This window comes from Dendropsophus ebraccatus, chromosome 4, assembly GCF_027789765.1.
Source record: "Dendropsophus ebraccatus isolate aDenEbr1 chromosome 4, aDenEbr1.pat, whole genome shotgun sequence".
NCBI lineage: Eukaryota > Metazoa > Chordata > Amphibia > Anura > Hylidae > Dendropsophus > Dendropsophus ebraccatus.
Genome location: NC_091457.1, coordinates 125,523,337 through 125,545,521, shown reverse-complemented (window position 1 = coordinate 125,545,521; position 22,185 = coordinate 125,523,337).

The window sequence follows — 22,185 nt, the reverse complement described above, 5'->3', positions numbered from 1 at the left end:
ATCTTTGTTGCATTTGAAGATTTTTTTTCTCTTTTCTTTCAAGGTAAGCAGTTGGTTTATAATAGACATCAATAAAATGTTTTCATTGACCTGTCTATAAATAATATATGACATTATGTTCTCTTGTGAGACCTGCCGATTAAACAGAGCTGAGCTGTGTTACTTAGACACGACTTACATCTTCCTGAGGGTGAGATCAGTCAGGTCACTTTTACTGGAGTTTCTTCTCCTGTGTTACTGAACATATGACTGACATGGTGTCTCTTAGCTACAGTGGGAATTATACAGCACTGTGCCCTAGCTGCTGCAGAACATCATCATAACGCATACTCAGATTTTGCAGACCATTATACACACTAAGATTCTACAGAATATAATGCACACTCGGATTCTACGCAACCTAATACACACCTCAGATTCTGCAGAACATAATGCACACTCAGATTCTGCAGAACATAATACACACCTCAGATTCTGCAGAACATAATGCACACTCAGATTCTGCGGAACATAATACACACCTCAGATTCTGCAGAACATAATACACACTCAGATTCTGCAAAACATAATACACACCTCAGATTCTGCAGAACATAACACACACTCAGATTCTTAAGCTCAATATACATACCACAGATTCTGCAGAGCATATTACACACTCAGGTTCTACAGAACAATATACATACCTTAGATTCTCCCCACTGGGAGGCACCCCTTGGCAATGGGCTTCCTTCACTGGAGAGAGGAATATCTGGCTATTCCCGTGTTTTGAGACTTACAACTGAGGCTCCACGGACCCCTTCTTTGCATATTTACATTTTGTAGGGAAAAATCAGTGGAGACTCGTAAATGAGTACTCCATTGGATTTTTTTCGCTGTTCTCCCTGAGTTCAGTGATTGTTGTGTTTTTTTGTTCTATTTTTCATTGCTCCCAGTAGCAAGAATCCTACTCCACACTGACAAGGGGCAAATACCCCGAAACTGCAGTCTGTGGATGGATGCCTGCCTTGGTAAACCTTGTCTTATGTCGTTATACTCGCCACAGAGTTAGACTTTGACTTACAGGGGCCACCCTGGTGTTTCCCTATTTAGGTCCCAAAGCACACACCTCAGATTCAGCAGAACATAATACACACCTCAGATTCTGCAGAACAATATAATACACATCTCAGGATCTGTGGAACAATATAATACATACATAATACGCCTCAGATTTTGCAGAACACAGTATACATTCAGATTTTGCAGAACTTTGTACACCTCAGATTTCGCAGAACATAATACACACCTCTGATGTTGAAGACTTCTTTTTAGAAAAATATATGGGTGTTTCACATCAAGTCAGTAAACGGTGAGCAAGATCTCCCTTATCCTCTTCAAAGGAGGTTGTAGAGCAGAGGAAGTGTATGTGCTAAGATATACTAAAGGATATTAGAAGTCACCAAAGAGTTCAGTAGTGACTGGTATAAATGCTTGTGGCCTGTGGACTCTGCTTTTATCTGGTCACAGAACTCCTTGGAGACTTTTCTTTACTATTCTTATATCATACCGGAGGGAGAACATTCTCCGATATGATGGTAAAGTCTTTTATATATTACTTATCATCCATTACAAAGCTCTGATAACATATACTTCTTTTCTTCATGTTCAGCACATATACTGAAAACATCTGATGTCTGCAATTCAATGTCAATCACTTTCTCACATTGTATCATTAAAAAATAACAAAACGTGTTATAGGAGAGGCTGTACTCTTCTATACAGCAGAAAATACTGACATATATGAGCTTGTTGGATACCAATTGCATTGATTCTGAGGCTGCAAATGTGGAGTACAACACGTTTTCTCATATGTGTGTGGTGCCATAGCTAGACCGTTATGCAAAGGACAGCAAGGACCATCCCTGCGCTCTAGGTATTCTAATTTAGGATGGAGGTTTGTGTTAGTTCCGTAATGCACTAATCAAATATATTACTATGGGAGTTTACTTGTTAATTGCTCTGAAATGCATATCTGGCAATTAGCCATGACCTTCTGCTTTAAATAGGTCAATAACTCAGCCTCATGGAATGATGGACTCAGCAGAAGAACCTTGGAGCTCTCCAGCTATAGCCATTCATACTGTACAGTCATTTGTTCTCACATTTGATCTTTCTGTGGATTAGATCACTAAAAGCCACTTGACTGCTAGGTCATATTTAATCATACACCAGTTTTTTTTTACTCTTGCTTTCAGTACATTAGTAAGTTGGTGGGTTGAGAAGATATAATGGTATATTATTAATGACAGAACAACACAACTATTACAAACAATATCACTACAATAAGAAGGGTGAGGGGAATGATAGGCGATGGTGTAGCACTGCTTCCTCTTCTCAGTTTTCCCTTCCACAATAGGTGACATGAAGGTCATATTATCCAGAAATTATGCAGATCCAGAACAGGGTTCCCTAATTACATCGAAGCACTAGGGTCTGGTTTAAATCCACCAGCGACAACATCTGCAAGAAATGTATATACATTGGGGGAGATTTATCAAACATGGTGTAAAGTGAAATTGGCTCAGTTTCCCCTAGCAACCCCTCGTCGACTGGGCGTATAAGACGACCCCTGACTTTTAAAAAGATTGTCAGGGGTTCGCCTTATACGCTGGAAAAAATGTTAACCCCTGCCTAACCGCAGCCCTGCAGCTGAATAAAAAAAAAACAGTTAACTCACCTGGGGCCCGTTCCCAGCATCTGCGCGTCTCCTGGCCCGTTTCCGGCGCAGGAAGCAGTGAGTGGGGAACGAGTCGCCCCGTGTAATAGGGGCTAAAAGAAGTGGTAGGTAGAAAGCCGACCTGGATCTAGCTGGCTAGGGAGAAGCTTCTTTCAGGCTATTAGCCCCTTAGCCAAAATCCTTTGTCAACAGAATAAAACCAGACATTGTAATGTTTCAAAAATAAAAAAAACCTATTTGTTGTAACATGCCACGCGTTTCGCCCCCTCAATAATATGGAGCCTTTCTCAAGCATACAGTCATCTGATACACCAGTAGCTTTTAAATGTAAAGGTCCTCCCGCCCAGGGTCCAACCCTCATCTGAGTCCACCCACTTATTAACATAGTACACACATAAATAAATGGTTGTGTTATTAGACAGCTCTAAAAACAAAACAATCTTAGATATAATTTAAAACATATTTATATATATATATATATATATATATATATATATATATATATACACACTATTTATAACCAGTACATAAAAATCAGTGCAGTCATACACACCTGATACCATCTGACCACACCGGCACTTCATGTGTTACAAAAGCCTCTCGGCTTATTCTCATGGGGAGAAAACACGTATACAGTGATCTATTCCCTTACAAGTTGCTGATTGTAATGTTCCTATATCTTCCTAGACACCACACTCCGTTCACTCACCCAATCAAAGAAAGTGATGATGTCTCTGTTGGGAGGGGTCTATGTGAGGAGCGATGTGCTACCCTTTTTACCTAAGAAGAAGAAATAATGGAACAGTTGAAATCCTATTAATTTACCCTACACTTCAGAGGTGAAGAACATACAGGGCACCCTACCATATCCATAAAGTACTTCTATTTTTTCTTCTTTTAAAACACGCCCACATATGTTCCATCCCACATGAATGACAATCATTTCATCTCACAGGAATACCCTTATAATGTTAGAAAAGATTTAAGGAAATGTTTGTTCTCTGCACAATGCCAGTAAAGAATGACTTCAATATACAACTGATTGCAGACGTGTAATCATTGTGAAAGCATTCCAGAGCGGTTTAAATAATATTTCTATGATGGGAAATGAATGTGGTGGGTTGTATCAGCCTTATAATATGTGAAGATGAAAGTCTTTGTTTGATCTTGCTAAAATAAGTTTTTTCTGCCTGTTTGGGATTTCTACTGTGTGACACAAATTATATCTATTATGTCCCTGCACACGTAATTCTAGGCAAAATGCATTAGTTAAGTGCATATACATTAGAACTGCTGTTCCTAATGTATATAAAAAAAGCTTTACATCTAAACTTTTTAAACTTGAAAAGTATATTCTTGACGTCATGTAGTTAAATAGAACTTTAATCGTACAATTTAAGTCAAAGACCATATCATCTATGAAAGAATACATTTTACCTGTAAATGTCCATATTGAATGTATTTATAAGCTGAACCAATGTTCTATTCTGATTCATTTATCTTTATCTAACATACAGTATCTTCGTAGCCATGTTTGTGCTATTTGATACACATCTAATACACAACTACAAGTCTGCGTAAGTACCCAGTAATATTCTTATATTCTGGCTACCCCAAATCACCACTAGTGGGAGCTTAACACATATTCTACAATTACATACAGACGCTACAATTATTCTACAAATACATTAAGTGCAGTAATAAAGCAATAGTTGAGTTTTCAAGCTTCACCTGGTGATTACCGGAGAAACATTTACCTCTTTAATGGTCAAAATTCATCAAACTTTCTATAAATCAACAGTACAAAGTTTGCAATATATCTTATCAAATAAAATATTTTTTTCTCCTCTTACTAAAGGGATACTGTATCTACCAACCTACATCTCCAAACCGCTGGTACTGTCTGATGAGAGTAAGTCCTTCCTGGTCGTATATTTTAAAATCCAACCGGTGCCTCGGTTAGGGTGAAAAATGATCTGTGTGGCCTAAAGTGTCTGTGCTCTAGGCCTGCATCACCTCTCCTTTTCCTTCTCTTCTCCCTCCTCATCATTATTTTCGCTCCTGGTAGGGGCAGAGACACTGTAGGCCACACCACATTGACTTGGCTGCTGCATTTTTTATCCTAAACAAGACACCAGGTGCACTTTAAAAGACATGAAGGGGAAGGACTTACCCTCATCAAATGGATGGTACCATCTAAGCTAATCTTTGTTAAATAGGTTTTATCGTAACAAAAGAAAATGCCAGCTCCCCTAATTTCTGAATGATAGTATCGGACAATTAGGCAGTTAAGTCTTTATTTATTTAGTTAGTTTCAAAGTCAGACATTCTAGCACTGGACTGCCCCTTTAAACTGTTATGGCCCTGATCAGAGAATTCTGTTACTATATTCTAAAACATTCCCATAATAAAATACTTAAGCAAAAAGATCTACACAATATCTAGGACACAGAATCAGATATCTGGCTGATGAGCACATGCATCAGTATATACTTATAGTTTATACTTACAATATAATGTTAAAAGAGTTTTAAATTTTTTCCATGCTACAGGTAGAGTCTGCTGTGACATGCCTATATGGTGAAGATAATTTCTAGATTGCCAAGTTAAAGTGTCACTGTCGTTATAACTTTCAAAATCTAAATCAACAGTAGATGTAATATAAAGCAAGTCTGCAATTTACATTCATTATTTTTTTTTTAGCTATCATAAAAAAATGACACTGTTTTATTACTCTTTTTTTCTCAAAAAAACAGGAAACAGTCAGTAAACAGGAAGTTCTGTGTTTCCCAGGCCATCTGAGTGCTCAAAGGGAGAAGGCAATAATGTGACTGATGGACGCATTGAGCCATGACTCTCTGTACTGGCTGGAATTGCTGTGTTTAGTAATTTATTTTTTTTCTTCAACCAGCACAAGTCAGAAAATCTGCCGACTGGACCTGGATTTCTGGTAAGTTCAGCTTTGTTTTACAGCATGATAACAACAACAAAATATAATAAATGTATATTGCAAACTTGCTTTATATCACATCTACTGTTGATTTAGATTTTGAAAGTTATAACGGAACGGAACGCCTGCATCAGAACTTTCTACTGCACGATATGGAGAGAGTGGCCGGAGCCGCTCGCTCCACGGTGTGCACTGACAGGGTTTTCTGCGGCCTCTATTCACTGAATAGCTGCCACAGTTGTTTGCGGCGCCGCAAGAGATCCCAGCCATAGCGTATACTATGTGTAAACGCTCAGGCCAGGATCCCATAGATCAGTAGGAAACGTATCAACAACGGCCGTACTGATAAGAAAAAATACATTGTGTAAACATAGCCTTAGAGTGAAAGGAAATGTCGGAGATCTGTATAAATAATAGGAGGCTCTAGTACGTACTGTAGCCTGGATACAACATCCGATATGGTTTTTAGAAATGAGTGAACCGAACCTGCTGAACCTAGATTCATTTTGAATTTAGCAAAAAATTTGGTTTATTACCCAACCAAATTTTCTGCAGTGTGAAGGGGTTCGGCAAGATGGCGATGCACAGGCCCTTGAACTGTCCCATCCCAGTCAGCCTATGATTTGCTGAGCGGGTTGTCACTCCTGAGACAAGAGTGCCAGCGTGCTTGGCCAATTCAAATCTTATTAGGATAGGACAGCACTGCAGCCTGTGATTGGCTTAAACTCTTGTTTCAGGAGTAAGAGCCCACTCAGCCAGTCATATGCCTCAGTGTTCTCCTGTCCTAATCAGCCTGTGATTGTCTAAGCAAGCGTTCACCATAGAAGACGCCATGATGGGACCAGAGAATAAGGACCCAAGTGAGCGCGGACATGTAAGTATAAGGCGCTGCCTTTAGAAACTGCATTATGTGGCACATTTTTCCATAGATGTTGCAGCTCGGCCTGTAGATCTTGCACTCTCATAGGTTGCTGAGATTGGTGTCCCAGCTGGTCTCATATAGTAAATGATTGAATGGCTTTTCAGGGTAATGTTACAGGGTATCTGTCTTGTATGAATATACCCTTACATTTAAAAGTTAATGAGTTAATATGTCTAATCTGAGTTAAAGGGCTCTAACCATCTCCAGGTCACAACAGTCTCTTCATTTCATGTGACCGATGCAAAAACAAAGAGACTCAGTTTCAATGTTGTCCTCAAATGTCCCGGTAAATATTCTGGATACATGCCTTTAAATTGATGTGATAAATGTAGAGAAAAGTAACATCCTAGCATTCAGTTAAATGTGAGCTAATAATCAAAATGCACAATCAAAGCAAAGCAAATTTGCATCTAAGTAGGAACTTGATGAGAATGCTGGAAACAGAAACACACATTACACAGCTCTCGAATAGCAAGCTTCCTTTGAAGTCAACTTTTAGCATAAATTCTCTTTTGAATTTCTGAGAGTCCTCAGTGTTTGTGATGAGAAGACTTTGAGAAGAGAGGAGATAAGAGAAGATATAAAGGCAGATATGCTGTAGTCCTTCATTCCACTTACACTCATATCTCATGCAGTGTTTTGCATAAACCAATAAACTGACAATGGCGACAGATTCATAACTCGGAAATGTCCCTTCGGTGTAAAAAAAAAAAAAAAAAAAAAAAAAAAAAAAAAGACTAAACAGTGAGGTTTTCTTTTCCAATTGCAAGCACAAGTTAAAATGACTCTGTAAGTCTGCTATTATACCTATTAGGACAAGTGCATGAAGTGTTCTGCATTTGGTACAACTGGTCAAGTATTGTACAGGTCAGAGTGATCTTTAGTTAATGAATGAAATGAACACTCCATACCTGAGGGGGTGGTGCATGACAAAGAAAATTGCTCTTTGGTGTGCTGTGAATCCTTATGTCATGCCCCCACATGCACAAGACCCAACACAGTATTTGGCACAGAGTGTTCCATCGAGGCCTCACATTCAAACCTGAAAAATGGATGCATAATACAGTGACGATGATAAGTCTTTGGAATTAAAGTTTTATCATTTGAAAGATTAATCTTTGCAACACTTTGTGAGCACATTTTGGCCTAATCTAATGTTGAGTCTTGTGCCTGACTGAAGATAACATGATGGAGTCTACAGCAGTTATTATTGCAAAGGAAAGCAGGTCTGTAATAAAATTCCAGTTTTCGGAAAGGGACATTCACAGTGACGCAAACATTAGGCAACAAGTGCCCTTCATACTCCACAGTGAACAATTCAAATTTAAAACACCAGGCACTTCAATGCCAATGATGAAGACCATTCCAGGAGACGTCCAGTAGTGACCATTCCAGAAACCATAGGCACCAACCATGACATGATTCTCGAAGAATGGCAAAATTTTATTTTGAAGATAGTTGAGGCCCTAAACATTTCCAGTGACAGAGTTGAGTCCATAATCATCTGGATACGAGGAAGGTATTTGCCAAGTAAGTACTAAAATGAGGATGGTGCGTTGTCACAGGAGAGAGGGAGAGAACTGGAGACAATACCACATTGTGTAGTTCCTTTATTTTCAGCTTCCTGTCATTGATAAATAACAAAAAAAAAAAAAAAACTTGAAATTAGTACTATTAGTGATAAGACTGGATTAGTAAGTTAAATATCTTGAGTTGGTAGTTTTATCTATTTACAATTTTCTAAAACTGGTGTACCCTTTTTAACCTTTAACCCCTTAAGGTCAAAGCCAATTTCCATTTTTGCACTTTTGCTTTTTCCACTTTATGTTTAAAAGGCCATAGCTCTTGCATTTTTTCACCTAGAGACCCACATGAGCCCTTATTTTTTGCGAAACCAATTGTACTTTGCAATGAAAGACATTATTTTTCCATAACATATGCTATGAAACCGTAAAAAAATCATTTGCGCTGTCAAATTGAAAAAAAAAAGGAATTTATTTTGATTTCTGGGAGTTTTGCATTTACGCCGTTCACCCTATGGTAAAACTGACTTGTAATGTATGTTCCTCAAGTCATTACTATTACAACGACATGTAACATGTATAACTTTTATATTATCTGATGGCTTGAAAAAACTCGAATCATTGTTAACAAACATATGTTCCTTAAAATCGCTCTATTCCTATGCTTATAGCGCTTTTATCCTTTGGTCTATGGGACTATGTGAGGTGTCATTTTTTGTGCCATGACATGTACTTTCTATCGGTACCTTGATTGCACATATACGACTTTTTGATCACTTATTATTACATTTTTTCTGGATTTGATGCGACCAAAAATGAGCAATTTTGCACTTTGGAATTTTTTGCGCTTACGCGGGTTATCGTGCGAGATCAGGAATGTGATTAATTAATAGTTTGGGCAATTACACGCGCGGCAATACTAAATATGTTTATTTATTTATTTATATTTATAAAATGGGAAAAGGGGGTTGATTTGGACTTTTAATAAGGGAGGGGATTTTTTATTTTTACTTTAACTAGAAGTCCCCCTGGGGGACCTGTATATACACAGCATTGATCTCTCATAGAGATCAATGCTGTATATATACACAGCAAAGATCGATCAGATCGGTGATAGATTGCTATGGCCTGCTGCAGGCCATAGCAATCTATTGCCGGGATCAGCGTCATTCCGACACTGAGGCCTGGCACGGGCAGAAGAACGGATCTCCCCCCCGCGATCGCATCGCGGGGGGGAGATCTGTCCCACTAGACACCAGGGATGCACGGATCAAAGCCTCTAAGTGCAGCTGTCAGGTTTGACAGCTGCACTTAGAGGCTTAATTAGCCGACACGGCAACGGGACCCGTGCTGGCTAATAGAGGCACTGCCCGGCTGCACATGTCAGCCGGGATCAGCGCCGTTCAGAGCGGGGCCCCGGCGGGACCCAGCTCTGAACACCCCCCGCGGCACCATGATGTAACAGATACGTCATGGGTCGCTAAGGGGTTAAAGACCGGGCTAATATTCGCTTTTGTGTTTTCCTTTTTTTTCTCCTCATGTTTAAAAGGCCACAACAGACCCACAGAGCCCTTATTTTTTGTGCCACTAGTGGAGCTTTGCCATGGCAGGCTTTTTCCATAAAATAGGATGTGACACTAGCAAAAAAAATTTTTTCATATAAATTCAATATTATCATATAGATCAGTGTAGTGTACATAAAGGCCCATAGAAGGCAACAATCAACCGACATGAACAATGTCGGCTCACCATTTCTGTCCTTGGTCTTTCAACATGTTGAAAGACAAACGACTAATATAGCAATGATCTGCTGCCGTCGCTCAGCGGAACAGGAGCAGCGTCAGCAGACCGCTGCTATCTGCTATGGGCTGCCCCGTCAATCAAGTTATCACCCGGGCAGTCCCCACACACACACACACAGCTCCCTGCGGCCCCCCTGTACTCATGCACTCGCTGCCGATGCATGTAATAGCGCCGGCAGCTAGCAAGGAATGAGGAACAAACGAGCACTGACATCGCTCGTTTGCTCCTCTCAGTCTCTCCGTGTAATAGGGGCTTAGCACAGCACTGATTCACAAGACCACCAATGATGAGGGGAAATAGTTGCATCTAAATAACTAATTAGCCAGGAGATTAGAATGCGCCCGTTAACTACTAATAGCAGCTGATATTGTGGCAGTTCAGAGCGGGGTCGCCATGCAACCCCTCCCTGACCCCCCTACCCAACAGAAGGTGTACAGTTATGTTCTGGCTCTTGAAGGGGTTAAAGGCAATAGGAAAACTAGGCGAGTGTCCTATTTTTTAAGCTGCAGAGTGTATATATGCTCTTCTGTATAGAACAATATGATGTAAATAGGACATAAATATTTACAATTGTAAATATCATATTTTTTTCCTTATGTGCAGTGAATTTTCTTCTCTAGATTGCCGTTGTTCTCATCTAAATCCGGAAATCCGGGCAAGTCTGAGCAATCATCAATTCTTATTAAATAATAAGAGGAATATTTAAATTTGCTGAGCAACAGACACCTAGCTGAGCGTCTGGCATATCTATATCCCATTAAATTTCCTATATTACCACTATGGGAATGATTGATTATTCTGTCGAGGAAGAAAGTGGCATGATAAAATAAGCAATAAAATTAACAAAATAAGAGATCAGTGCATATCCATAACCAATAACGTATAACATTAACCCTTTTTCCACATAGCTTGAGTATTTTGAATGTCATAAAACTTAATAAAATCGCTAACGCTTAATTTGGCAGTTACATACTAATAGTGTTTACAGTCATATCACTGGTAGGTGTATTCATGTTAAATGATTTACTGAGAAAATTAAATCACAGGTCACACACGAAGGAGGTAGACAAAACCTTTAAAATTTTCACTAAAACTTCTAAACAGCAAAACCAAGTTTCACCTTTCCTAATGGGTCCCAGTACTTAGATACCCCCAGGACTTATAGTGCAGTATAATTGTGGGATCAATCATAAGTTCTGCAGAAAAACATTTTCCTGGGTCATAACAATGGGTCCCAGTACTGAAATACCCCCAGGACTTATGGTAGGGTGGAATTGTGGGAACAATCATAAGTTTTGCGGATCTTACAAGCCTGAAGAAGATGCAAAAGAAAATGTTAACTTATCTGACTATTCAAATGTTATACCCTTATCCTTAGAATAGGGCATAAAAATTATCAATCTCAGGGTGACCATTCTGGAGTCAAGATAGGGGAAGGATGACTAGTCTGAGGTGGAGGGATAATTAAAGGAGTGAACTGAGCTTAGTGAACCCTGCAGAAGGGGGCCCCAAGTGTTTGTTAGGTAACCAAGTGTTGTATTGGGTCATTTTTGTCAACTTTATAAATAGTGAATTGAGAGGCGGTGCACAAGTGCTGATCAATTCATAACCACCACTGGAGATCCCATTATGGAGATCAGGCAGATCTAACTCTTATCGAATAACGATTATTTTAACTTATTTTTATTATAACTATATTAATCTCTTTAATTCCATTCACTTTCAATACATTAATTTAGCGTTAAGTTAATTTGCACAGTAACAGAAATACAATTTTTTTTAGATTTTTTGTCCTGACTTCTTTTTAGCCTTTTGATTATTCTTGTCTTGTATTCTTTAAATCAGTGATTTTCAACCTTTTTTGAGCCGCGGCACACTTTTTATACTTAAAAAATCCCGGGGCACACCACCAACCAAAATGGCACAAAATGACATTAAAACCGTACATATTATACATATAGTTAATAATATAGATTCTAAATGTATTTATACTCACTCAGTGTGAAATCAGGGCCTGTTTTCTTCTCCCCCCTGTGCTTCTCTCCACCATACTTCTCCCCCCTACTTCTCTCCTGTGCTTCTCTCCACCATACTTCTCCCCCCTGCTTCTCTCCTGTGCTTCTCTCCACCATACTTCTACCCTCTGCTTCTCTCCTGTGCTTCTCTCCACCATACTTCTCCCCCCTGCTTCTCTCCACCATACTTCTCTCCCCCCTGCTTCTCTCCACCAAACTTCTCTCCCCCCTGCTTCTCTCCACCATACTTCTTTCCCCCATCCCCATGTTTCTCTCCCCCCTGCTTCTCTCCCCTGTTTCTCCCCCATCCCCATGTTTCTCTCCCCCATCCCCAGGTTTCTCTCCCCCATGCTTCTCTCCCTGTCTCTCCCCCCCTGTTTCTCCCCCATGCTTCTCTCCCCCATCCCCATGTTTCTCTCCCCCATCCCCAGGTTTCTTTCCCCCATTGTTTTCTCCTGTTTCTCTCCCCCATCCCCAGGTTTCTCTCCCCCCCCCCTTCCTCCTCCGAGATGGTCGCCGCTGCTGTTCGCCTCACCTACTGGCCGCCCGTACTCCTCCAATCAGCTGAGACCGGGAGCGTGGTGCGCTGCGGCGGGACGTAGCGCACACGTTGATTGGATAGGAGGAGCATGTCCGGGCGCTACAGGCGGCCAGTAGGTGAGGCGGACAGCAGCAGCGGGGCGATCTGCAGGGGCACCATAGTTTGGGGAACTTTCCCCGCGGCACACCCGACCATGTGTCGCGACACACCAGTGTGCCGCGGCACACTGGTTGAAAATCACTGCTTTAAATATCACACTGATCTTATACACAGTTTATCTCTTATTGTCCTGTTCATAATTGCTGTATTAAAAGAGAAGTCAGGTGTGCAAATAGGAATTGTGTTCCCTAATTTCCTCTGACCTCACTGAAGCTGATTTATCTACGTCTTTTGAAATAGGGCATAAAAATTATCAATCTCAGTATCCTTGCCGATCAGCTTAAAGGGCAGCTTCACTTAAATGGGGAAAAAGTATAGTATTAACTACTCCCACCAAGATTGCAACAATGTTGTGTAGTACAAAGCAGTATGAACAATGAAAGGGCTGTAATACTCTCCCAATACCCCTTCAAACGGCTGGTTGCCAGCGAGAGCAAATGTCAGGCCTCAAGTGATCTGATATGAATCAATTTTAAATAATCAGATAATCCCTTTAAATCTTTTATAGCTTTTTTTTTAAACTGGGAAAAATCGCTTTGATATTTGTTTGACGCACATTTATTAGTGTGATGTTTGTACGGATGACCCATATAGACCATTTGTTTATGTCACATCTTTGTTTTCTTATTCTGTTCTTTTTATTCTTTTTTTTTTGTATTGTTTATGGTATATTCTTTCCAGATACAATGGACAATTAAATGACAATATTAATCAGTTTTAAGATCACCATTTTAAGCTAAAAAAAATAAATGTTGTATCTTGATTCCAAAACTCTATTGGAAATTAGTAATTGGATTTGAAGCCCCTAACATATCAACCCAATGTATGAAAAGATTAAGGTTAAAGAAAAAAACAGCAACTCACACTGGTAAAGCATGTCCTTACATATAAAAGTGAGAAAGTGCTGATGGAAGCTGTAAATCAATTCCGACATAGATGATAGGAGCTTCTTCAAGATCCTGTGCAGTACACACTGGCCCAGATTAATCAATCTGCCTTAAACCAAAACTATCTGGTTTTGTTCATTGCAGTCCAGCTTGCAAAAATAAAAAGCTGTACAGGATATTGTAGCAACTCCACTGTAGAGAAGTGATACTAGGCAGCCAATCAGTGCATGCATTTTAGTAAAGCAGACATGTTACCAGTGAAACGCCAACTCTGATTGGTTTGTTGATAAATCCTGCCATTAGCAGTGTCTCAGAGCTAATGTAACACTGCTATGTGTATGTATGTAGGTCAGCACTGATTTTGTATATAATACTGGGTTAAACTAAGGATGAAGGTTGTCTACTGCATTTTGGTCACTAGATGTCACTGTATGTTTTTCTGTTATTGAAAGCACATGCTGAAGGGTAATGTAAAGGGTTTTTGGTGTATGTGGCTTAGCACATGTTCTCCTGTCTGCCAACTGCTGAGAGTTGGCTTGTCAGGCTAACTTATCCCTGTAAAGATCACCCAGCAAAAAGATACTTTTCTTTTCCCCAAGGTTGTTCTCCACCAATAGCAGACTGGCCAAAAGTCTACAAGTTGGGGTGGAAAGAGTCATGTGCAGAGACCAGTGCAGTGTTGATTAGCTATTGTGTAGAGAAGAGTAGTGTGTGCTGATCGTGCTAAATTTACTTTATTGCTGTCAGCTAGCCATGTTGGGATATTACACCTTGGGTATGACTTATTCACAAGGCCTACACACTCTGAGGGGGGATTACTCAGGTTCTCCGAGCCTTGCATTCCACAGTCAGCTTCAGGCTCCGTACACAAAGAGCAAAAGTGGCACTGGATGTGCCACTCAATGTCCTCACCCTGCATTAGATGGAACTTCATAGTCTTGAGTATAGGTTGTTCTTTCCATTATCGACACCAATTGCAAAGTGGTTAGAAGCACTACAGCAGGGTACTGCACTAATTTGATAAGTCCTCTTTAGGTAGTCAGCCTAGTCGTAAGACATAACATAGTCTAGTCACCCTCTAAAGAGACTTTGAAAAAAATTAAGATTCTTCTCAAGCTCAATCTACCTGCTAAAAGCAGTGATCCTAAGTGTCTTAACAAGGACACCCTCAAGGCAACTACTCAAGCTAAAAACAAGCAAACAAGAAATTTGTATTATCTATACTGCACCTCTAGGAGACTACAAAGGAAAGTTACTTGTTCTGAAGTTATTCCTGAATCCTTGTGTTTGTGTCCTGAACCCTAACACCATAAGAAGGGATAATTGGAATACCTTTTTAGGTTTTTGTTGGTACCTGGGGAGAGCTACTACCACTTGGAGCCTTGTCAAAAGTGCCGCAGCTGTACCGTGACACCTAGCTTGGCAGATAACATCTTGCACCTCTGGGTTCCCACACATGCACATGTGCCCATGTCTGAAATGCTTGTGACATTGTATGTATAGTTTTAACTTAAAATTGTCTAGAAAGAACATTCTACTGTATGAGGAAAATATGATTAACCTTAGGGGTGACTGTACTGGAATATTTTATCCAGCGACGAATTATAATATGTTCAGGTGGCTGTCTGGGGTCCTGGGCTCCTGAAGAACCCATGGTTGCCCAAAATGGAAATATTCTTTCTGTAGTGAATGGTCTGCCTGTTGCTGGTTTGCACAAACCTCAGCAGAACTGACGAAGGCCATTCAGTAATATTAATGCAGACTCCGCATTTATTATGATATCACCACAGGTCCTATAAAGTCTGCAAGGCACAGGAATATTACAAAACCTGCAAGAAAGGGAAGGTGACAGGGACAGAGAGGACAGTCTGGGGTGGAAGGATAACCAGTCTGAGACGAGAGGGGCAGGGTGACCATTCTGGAGTCAAGATAGGGGAAGGATGACTAGTCTGAGGTGGAGGGATAATTAAAGGAGTGAACTGAGCTTAGTGAACCCTGCAGAAGGGGGCCCCAAGTGTTTGTTAGGTAACCAAGTGTTGTATTGGGTCATTTTTGTCAACTTTATAAATAGTGAATTGAGAGGCGGTGCACAAGTGCTGATCCATTCATAACCACCACTGGAGATCCCATTATGCAGATCAGGCAGATCTAACTCTTATCGAATAACGATTATTTTAACTTATTTTTATTATAACTATATTAATCTCTTTAATTCCATTCACTTTCAATACATTAATTTAGCGTTAAGTTAATTTGCACAGTAACAGAAATACAATTTTTTTTAGATTTTTTGTCCTGACTTCTTTTTAGCCTTTTGATTATTCTTGTCTTGTATTCTTTAAATATCACACTGATCTTATACACAGTTTATCTCTTATTCTCCTGTTCATAATTGCTGTATTAAAAGAGAAGTCAGATGTGCAAATAGGAATTGTGTTCCCTAAGTTCCTCTGATCTCACTGAAGCTGATTTATCTACGTCTTTTGGATAAAACGACTGTGAAATGTTATAACCAACAATCATTTATAGTAAAATTGTATATGTTAAACAATAGTAGAGTTCTGGGGCTCTCTTAAAGTCAGATACACAAAGAATAAGTGAGAGACCAGGATATCGCTCCCTCCGCATTAAGAGTCAATTAAATTTATCTTTACAGTCCACTTCACAAGTTTTGCTTTACAAGTGGCATAATGATATTACTCTTGATACAAAATTGACATGAATGTGATAATTATCAAAGGGATCCACCGGTGCAAGATCATCGCCGAATCGGTTGAGTGCATCTAATTTAAAAATTAAAACACTCATAAATGAATTCCTAATAACAATATTATGGATTTCATGGTCTTAAGTAGAACACAATGTTATTCAGAGAATTCAATTGATGTTAATACAGCATTTATAAATCTCTCTTACGATAGGCCTCCTAAATGGCAACATGCTAGTCCACCTAAACCGAGCCACAGCAGGTGACTGAATGCTGAATGTGTAGGAATCCATTGGTTCATTAAAATAAAGTAATATATTGTAATGTATTGGCCAAATTTAATTTAATTGTTTCGTTTAGGGATGAGCCAACTTTTGAAAAGTTCGGTTCGATCCGGCGAAATTTTGTGGAGTTCGGATTGGTCCGAACCTAACCGAAAACGAACCTTGCTCTAACGGCTGAATAATTGCAGCTACAATAGTGGAAGTGTGATAGGGTATAATTTCGTTTAGTTGCAGTTGATATTACAATGAAAAAAGCAGGATAAAAAAAAGTGCAAAAATAATGAGAAAAAATAATAATAATAATAATAAGAAGAATAGGAATAACAATAATAAAATATAGTGAATAAAAGTGCCAAAATAGTGACAAAAAATATTGAAAAAAAAAAGTTTACAAGGAGGATGCGGCAGCACTTGATTGCACCCAGGCCAGTATTGTTGAGAAGAGACAAGTTGAGCAGCAGGAGGAGGCAGCAGTTGATTGTTCGCCTCTCAGGCCAGTATTGTTGAGAAGAGACAAGTCGAGAAACAGGAGGAGGCAGCAGTAGATTGCTCGCCTCTCAGGCCAGTATTGTTGAGAAGAGACGAGTTGATCAGCAGGAGGAGGTAGCAGTAGATTGCTCACCTCTCAGGCCAGTATTGTTGAGAAGAGACAAGTTGAGCAGCAGGAGGAGGCAGCAGTTGATTGCTCACCTCTCAGGCCAGTATTGTTGAGAAAAGACAAGTTGAGAAGCAGGAGGAGGCAGCTGTTGATTGCTCGCCTCTCAGGCCAGTATTGTTGAGAAGAGACAAGTTGAGCAGCAGGTGGAGGCAGAAGTTGATTGCTCGCCTCTCAGGCCAGTATTGTTGAGAAGAGGCAAGTCGAGAAACAGGAGGAGGCAGCAGTAGATTGCTCGCCTCGCAGGCCAGTATTGTTGAGAAGAGACAAGTTGAGCAGCAGGAGGAGGCAGCTGTTGATTGCTCGCCTCTCAGGCCAGTATTGTTGAGAAGAGGCAAGTCGAGAAACAGGAGGAGGCAGCAGTAGATTGCTCTCCTCGCAAGCCAGTATAGTTGAGAAGAGACAAGTTGAGCAGCAGGAGAAGGCAGCAGTTGATTGCTCGCCTCTCAGGCCAGTATTGTTGAGAAGAGACAAGTCGAGAAACAGGAGGAGGCAGCAGTAGATTGCTCTCCTCTCAGGCCAGTATTGTTGAGAAGAGACAAGTTGAGCAACAGGAGAAGGCAGCAGTTGATTGATTCCAGTCCAGTATTATTGAGGAGAGGCTACTTGAGGAGGAGGCAGCAGTTTATTGATTCCAGGCCAGTATTATCGAAGAGAGGCTACTTGAGGAGGAGGAGGAGGCCGCAGTTGATTGATTCCAGGCCAGTATAATTAAAAACAGACTACTTGAGGAGGAGAAGGAGGCAGCAGTTGATCGATTCCAGGCTAGTATTATTGAGGAGAGGCTACTTGAGGAGGAGGAGGAGGCAGCAGTTGATTAATTCCAGGCCAGTATAATTAAAAACAGACTACTTGAGGAGGAGGAGGCAGGAGTTGATCGATTCCAGGACAGTATTATTGAGGAGAGGCTACTTGATGAGGAGGAGGCCGCAGTTAATTGATTCCAGGCCAATATTATCGAGAATAGGCTACTTGAGGAGGAGGAGGCAGCAGTTGATCGATTCCAGGCCAGTATTATTAAAAACAGACTACTTAAGGAGCAGGAGGAGTCAGGAGTTGATCGATTTCAGGCCAGTATTATTGAGGAGAGGCTACTTGAGGAGGAGGAGGCCACAGTTTATCGATTCCAGGCCAGTATTATTGAGGAGAGGCTACTTGAAAAGGAGGAGGAGGAGGAGGCAGCAGTTGATTGATTCCAGGCCAGTATAATTAAAAACAGACTACTTGAGCAGCAGGAGGAGGCAGCAGTTGATTAATTCCAGGCCGGTATAATTAAAAACAGACTACTTGAAGAGCAGGAGGAGGAAGCAGTTGATCGATTCCAGGCCAGTATTATCGAGGAGAGGCTACTTGAGGAGGCAGCAGTTGATCGATTCCAGGCCAGTATTATCGAGGAGAGGCTACTTGAGGAGGAGGAGACAGCAGTAAAACGATTCCAGGCCAGTATTATTAAAAACAGACTACTTCAGGAGCAGGAGGAGGCAGGAGTTGATCGATTCCAGGCCAGTATTATTGAGGAGAGGCTACTTGAGGAGAAGGAGGAGGTAGCAGTTGATCGATTTCAGGCCAGTATTATTGAGGAGAGGCTATTTGAGGAGGAGGAGGAGGCAGCAGTTGATTGATTCCAGGCCAGTATAATTAAAAACAGACTACTTGAGGAGGAGGAGGAGGTAGTTGTACGATTCCAGGCCACTATTATTGAGGAGAGGCAGAGCACAAACGGACAGCTTTTGTGGGGCGCTGACTTAGCGTCACCTAGAACAGCTGATCACAAACAAACTTTTTTTTTTTTTTTACTTTTTGCTTGCGGCTATACGCGGTTAACGGCACCCAGCAGAGCAGCAATGTCTAGCGTCCTCTCTGACGTGGAACAGTAGCTGGTTCAATGCTACATGTCCTGAGTGACTCTTCTCACTTTTCTCTCCCTATTTCTTTTTTTTATCTCCCTATCTCTCCCTAGATATCACTATTTTTGAGTTAGATGCCTATCTCTCCCTCTCTCTACCTAACTCTTGATTTCTCAGCCTCTTTCACTATCTATGGGCTTATCAAGCTTTCCCTGGATCTTGCGATTTTTTTTTTATCTTCCTCTCTCCTGCTTCTCTCGCAAACAATATATACTCCTTCTCTATCCCTACCTGTACTTATCCAGTTGTCTTGATATGTAATCTATGCGTTTTCCCTCTCTGCCTAACGTACACCTCCTTTTTTTCTGCTGTCTAGAAACACAATGAGGAACTGCAGCCATGCTCAAGCACTTCCTGTTCCTGGAGTGACGTCACACACCTTGATATTCACATAAAAACAGGATACAAAGGATTATAGGAGTAAAAATCCCTTGTATCCTGTTCTATTTTCTGATTAAAGTGCAGTTTTGCAACGCCGTTGCAATTTTAACAAGATTCGTAACAAATTTTCTCGGTTCGGTACCAAACCGAACTTTTTGCAAAGTTCGTGACGAATCTGGTTCGTAACTGTTCGGTTCGCTCATCCCTAGTTTCAATTTATGAAAGGGCTACACCAGGAAAAATTACAAATTAAAGGGCTATACCGGGAAAAATTATACATTAACTGTATTTACAAAGTTATACAGAATATATGTAAATTGGGATTTTGATAGCTTTCTGTGTTATTATACTTTTTCTAGTGCAGAGTGTCCCAACACAGTAGCTCTGCTGTCCCTTCTGGCCATGTCAAGACTCATTGCCCCCCCCCAAAAAAAAATCACTTAATCAAGCTTAGGGTCATGTTTGCTGTGTCTAACAGTTATCTGCTGCACACTTCAGCTATTGTATTCAGTGTGATCCAATAGATCCTTACTTTCCTGTGTCCTGTGCCACTTACAGTATTATATCACACCATTTCCCATTGTGTGACAACTTCCAGGCTTGGAGGGTGTCCCAGAACTCGTAAGCAGGGACCAGAGTGGCATAAAACTATTGGAAGCATAGAAACCAGAAAGGTAAATGCCTGTTGTTGTTTTCTTATTTACCCCCTACCTGGGCATTTATGTAAAACATGTCCTGCCTGGACAATCCGATAAATAAATAACTTCACCTTGAGTAATAGATTGGAGTGCCAAGTAGAGATGCGTGAATCACTCGGAAATTCGTTTCGCGAACCACATACAAACAAAATTAGCTGTTGCTGTTGATGTGACAAAGTCAAAATTGGAAAATGTAAATTTAAAAAAAATGATAATGAGCCTGTCAATCATTCAATTTCCGCCATGGACAGTAGGCAACGTTGGTAGATCAGCAATGCAATATCAATTTTTTCCCTGGACAGCAGTGGACATTGCTAAATGAGCACCCAGTGAGGTATTAAGATGGACACTGTGTTCACTGTCACTTCCTATAATGCACACACAGCACCCAGTGACTTACTATAATGAACAATAGCCACCCAGTTACTTGGTATACTGGACAATGGTTTCACTGCTCCCACAGAGAAGCACCCACAATCAACCCTTCTATTCTCTCCTCTCTGTCCGTATCTTTCTATATTTCTCTCCCTGCTCTAACTGCCTGCTGCAACCTACTCTCCACTATACACAGCCAACTGGCCGCCTCCGTCAAGCCAATCAACTTATATAGAGGGTGAGGGAGGGTTCCTGACATCACAATGGGGTTTGCAGATGATTGGATGGGCGCTAGGGATTATGGATAATCCCTTGCCGCCACCAAAAGAGAGTTCTGTAAGCTAACATGTGTGGGCACGCCATGTTTAGTGAATTTGTGAAGCAAATCTGGTGAATTCGCAAATTGCTATGAAGCTAAGTTAATGGCCGATTCGATGTGAATCGGAATTCGCCAGACTGGATTCGCTCATCCTTAGGGCCAAATTTTGGCTTTTTATTATCTGAAGGAGTGGGATCCTATTTGGGCACCCAGATAATGTCCCTGGGTGCCATATTCTACCCATGTGTCCGCATAAAATTTGGTTAAAGCCTTAGAAAGTTGTTCAATATAGGAAAAGGATTCAAGTTAGTTAAAGAATAATTAGTAAGCAAATCAGGTTCTTTTCCAGACGTAGGAACGTTTCATTTCCAGGTCACGGGCCCAAGTTCACTGAATTAATGCTACGCATGATTTTATTTTCGACTAATCCATACTTTTAAATAAGAGATGTACATTGTTTTGCCTTTAGGGAATGTTTTATAATCATTTTGTAATGAAAATCACATTTCTATCAGCAAAAGAAAGAATTAATAAATCAAGTTCTATAAAGTATTTTGTAATTATATTGCATTTTTTTATGTTTAGGCCAAATCCCTTTAGCATGTTAAGTAATTACTTCAGGAACTTCACATATTAAGTCTGGGACTTTAAAGCCTAAATGAAGAAGCAGCATTGATGGCTTGAGATTCTTCATCTTAATTATGTATGCTGATCATTTGCATATAATATGTAAGTTTTAAGTGTTTCCTATTCCTGGATTGCTGGAGGATGTTAATGCCATGACTACAGGTAACTAATTAATTGTTGTGTCCCAGACACTTAAGTGAACACTCCACTAAATACATCCGGTACGTCCGTATAATAACATTTTCGGCTTTAATGCTTATCTCATGAAATGAAATTTGTGAAAAAATCAAGTGATTTCCAATTGGTTGGAATTTTTTGGAATTTGCCGAAAGACTAATTATTATTATTCATTTTCATCTAGTTTTGGTTTTCTGGCACCAGTGATCACGCCAAAGGGATAAGGCATAGGGGACTTAATTACTTCCCAACCTCGAGGATCTGCTCTAACAAGTTATGGAGGCCATTTCAGTGCTGCAAATGATCAGCACTATGCTGGGAAGGAATGCTAATAACCAATGTCATATATATATATATATATATATATATATATATATATATATATATAGGGACGGATCAGAAGTAGACTTATAGTTTCCCTTTATTGTGGGGTTATGGAAGCTTTGACACTTAATGGAGTCTGTTAGGTCTCTTTCAGGTTGTGCCATATTTTTAACAGAAAGTAAATAGGATGCCAGGCTGCGTACAATTTCTTT